Here is a 4,108-nt window from a genome sequence, read left to right as displayed (position 1 = left end):
GTGTACATTCAGCGAGAATTTCAACAGATACATTACCTTCTGAACTGCTCTAGTCCTGCATTCTCTCTTTCCGCTCTTTTTTTTAAAGGCGTATTCTGCACCCTTCTTCCTGGTTCGAAATTTTGGTTCCTCACGAACTTTTGCCCTCTTTTCTATAGGACCGTAACATCAAAGGGTCAACTGAGGTTACGAAACAATCATCCGAAATTCCATACTAGAAAATTTTGACTGTTTTAGTTGGATTATAATATAACAGAGAATATATCATCCATCTTAGTACCTCATCAATGACATTGGTTGCCTTTTTTTCAAGTTCTGATGCAGTCCATGTAGTCAACCATGGCTCTGGTTCTCGACAGCGCTCTAGTGGACCATGCCTTAGCCGCTGAAAGTACAAGAGCTGGATGGAAAGATTGATCGGTTACTTCGTTCAACATAACCACAAGTAGGCTAAATAAGTAATTGAACAATTAAACTTACCATCAGGGCAAACATGCAGCAGCCACAAGTTTCAAGCTTCTTATTTTGGTGTGTTTCAATCGCTTTCCCCAGCCTCTTGAATGTCTTCTGTGCCCAGTTAAATTTGCTGGGATCTGAGACATCAAGAATTGAAGGTATGTGCCATGGAAAAATGGTTTGTTGACTGGTTGGACAGAGGAACATCTTTAAGACCACCAATATGAAGTACCTTCTAAAATTCATCATATCCGCTTCTGTGTCCATAGGGTAGGCATAGACAAAGTCGCGTAGCTTAGTGGTTGTCTTCTTTTTAAATTACTCTTTGATTTCCCGGTGAGCCGGATTCTTTTTTTTTTTTTTTTCTATTTTTGGAATGTCAACACCTACATTTCAGAGTGAAACAAGCAAATAGAATAAATTTAACGATAGCTAAGAGCAAAACCCACCGAACCATATATGACAACAAATTCACAAGTAAAAATAAGGAGCTTACCACTATAGGGTATCCCTAACGCCCTCCCTATTAACTCAGCATTAATTCGGATGTTCCTGACATCCACTATAAGTGTGTTTGTCTCCACATCATAAGCCCTGGCTAGTTGAATCATTATCTTCTACTTCACTGCCCAGTGAGGAATCTTCTTCACAAAGCCAAACCCAACAGCGTCAATCTCAGCTAGCTTCGCATCAGTATTAATTTCTTGCAAGTGGTTAATCATCCCGTTGATGTAGCATCGAGAACATCGCGTCTCCACTAATTTCTATTAAGAAACACAATACAAGTTATTAGAAATAATAGGAATCAATACTTCGTAATAACAAAACACTGATAACCTTTTTCTCTATTTAAATGCTATTCAGCAACTGAAACTCAGAGCAGGTTCTTGCCTGTCAGGAAACATTCAACCATAAGCTGCCATGTAATGACTCCCATATTTCTAGAAGGATTAACAAATAAATATGTTGCCATCAACAATTAAGCTGCCATAGTAATGACTCCCATATTAATACATATGTAGGTTAGCCACCAGAAAAATACTTTTCCATTTAGGTATGATGTTTTCTTACGAAATTGAACATCCATAGTGTATAGAGTTCAAAGTCAATCACATGAACCACACATAGATATACAAAATAAATCAAATAAATCAATCACCAAACTGCAACAAATTTCATACAATTCGCTTTAATCTAAGCATTCGTGCACCATGTGATATTACTAACTATGTTGTAATTTAAAAAAAAAATTGGAAATCAACGGCAGAACAACAGAATGCCATGCGCAATACAAGTAAATAGGCAAAGAACCAAAAATCGGGCTTAACAGGCTCTGTAGAAAGGAATGAGTAAAAAATGGCCTTCCGATTACAAAATGAACCAATACAATTCCTAATAAAAATTGCTTAATAGGCACTAGAAATTATTAACACTAAAAATTGCTTCATAAATGATTTAGATCATTTTAAAACCGTAAATTTTTGACATTCATGTAGTATAATAGTCCGCTCGCATTATTTAGAAAATTTCATACGCATAAAAAATATTATTTCTATATAACTATGTATTATTTTTAAAAGTTTAACACGAGTCTTTACAACATCCATGATCGAAAATAATAATATCATAAATATGTAGACATCAAACATTATGCAACTATAGTATTTACAACCAATTTAACTCATATCTAGTGAAGCCACCACTAAAAGCCATCTCTTTTTTGCATTCATCATTTCTTACAAAATTGAACATCCGTAATTCATAGAAATTAAAAGTCAATCACATGAACTAAAAACAGATAAAGAAAAGAATTCTAAAATATCAAGCCCAAACTCCATCAAATTTCATATAGTTCGCTTTAATCCAAGCATCCATGAAGCAGCAGAACACCCAAAGTCGTGCGCAGTATGAGTACCCAGGCAGATAACAGAAAATCAAGTAAAACAAGGTTCTTGGAAGCGTAATAGTCAAAATTGAACTTCTGGTTAAGAAAGTTACCAAAACAAGTCATAATATAATCAATTTGATAGGCTCTAGAGATTAGTAACAATTGCTTCCTAAATGCTGTAGATCATGTCACAATGCTCAACTTTAAACATTCATCTAGTATAATTTTTCCGCTGCAAGTATTAAAAAAATCAAACGGACCAATTAACTTGCAAATTCAAGGTAACGCACTATTTATTTCGATCTGGTGTGTCAAAAGGACTATTCATACTAACTTACTCACTGTTTTTAAAGTCTAAATGTGGTTTATTTAGAATGTTCCCAAATATTGATTGCGATGGTAGTCAAATACGCTGATCAACATGTAAATAGAGTCTTTACATGGTCAAACTCAATGCCAAAACTACTTTCATTTAGATCCTATCCAATCAAATGCATCAAATGCAAGTAGACATGTGAGAAAAAAAAAGTAAAATACACTTTCAGCTAAGACTAGAAAAATGTACATTGATTCCAAATTATACTTACAATTTTTTCCTTAAATAAACAAACAGGATACCAATTCAAACCTACCTCTTCAAAATCAAATATGCATAATCAGAGAATTGAACAGTTATTCAAATGTGACACCCTTTTAGGTTAGGTATTGGAAGGAAAAAAAAAGTTAACATCGTCAACCAAATTTCAAACAACTGTGCAAAAAATTCAACCATCCATTCATGTATAGAAATGACCATCCAACTTAGAGTGATTAAACAACTCACAAAGCAACAAATTTTAAGCACGTGCTTCACACCAATTGCTAACTTACTAATATCCGGAGACAAAACAAACCTAAATACAGTCAACCATTAAAAAACAAGACGCGAAAAACCGGATCCTCAACAACAGGTACGGATCATTATTCTTTTCAGTTTCCTTATGTTAATAAACACTTGAAGAAGTCAAACAGGCCCAGCAATTCCCACGAGCAGCAAAACCCTTCTATGCAACCATAACATAAACATTACTATGAACATCTAAACCTTGAAGAAACGGCTATCGGGGGATTGACCTTCAATAGGGGAAAGCAAACACGCACCACGGTTGCTCTGGTTTTGTCCGAGGAAGACTCCAAGCGGCGCGGACATGCAGGGACTTCAACCTTGGGAGATGACCGTTAAAAGACAACGCGGGTGGGGGCTGGGTGACTTCCACGCGACGGCAACAGGGGGATTCGCCTGCTGCTACTCGTCTTCACAATGGAGGCGCCCCGGGGATGGTCGGTTTGGCGAGGGGCAGGATGGACGACGAGATGCAGAGAAGAAGCGCCAGATGTGGGAAGGTCCTCCTTTGTCAATGCCGTTTCAATATAGGGAAAGGCTACTACTTCTTGAATGCCGTTTGAATAGTGGGGAAGGAGAAAAGTTTTTACTGGTCAAAGAAGGTGGGAGTGGGTGGGATGATTATGATGTTAGTAATTAAGATGATTAAAATTTGGATTTGGGAGGGGGTGTATACGGGTATACTGTGTTAGTAATCTAATTGGGCTAATTTTTAGGGCCCGTTGTTCATATTGTTCAAAAAGGTCATTGTTTACCTAGCATTTTCCTTTTTATAATATTAAACTGCAATTGGTATTATCCCTATTATGATGCAGACTTGTTTATTATTCGAATATTGGAAAGCAACAAAAATCGTTGCTGACTTATATGGAGCCGGAAGA

The 4,108-nt window shown here is 36.5% G+C and overlaps 1 long non-coding RNA gene across 1 annotated transcript; it reads right to left on the bottom strand.

Moving 5' to 3' along the window:
- On the bottom strand, positions 767-4,097 carry LOC110270841. The gene is made up of 2 exons (XR_002360484.1): positions 3,458-4,097; positions 767-2,576 (listed from the first exon to the last, which is right to left on the bottom strand). It is a non-coding gene; the product is annotated as an uncharacterized LOC110270841 (long non-coding RNA).

The sequence above is a fragment of the Arachis ipaensis genome, chromosome B04 (genome assembly GCF_000816755.2).
Source record: "Arachis ipaensis cultivar K30076 chromosome B04, Araip1.1, whole genome shotgun sequence".
Lineage (NCBI taxonomy): Eukaryota > Viridiplantae > Streptophyta > Magnoliopsida > Fabales > Fabaceae > Arachis > Arachis ipaensis.
The sequence above is the reverse complement of the archived record's forward strand: the minus strand, read 5'-3'. Positions and strand labels throughout refer to the sequence as shown.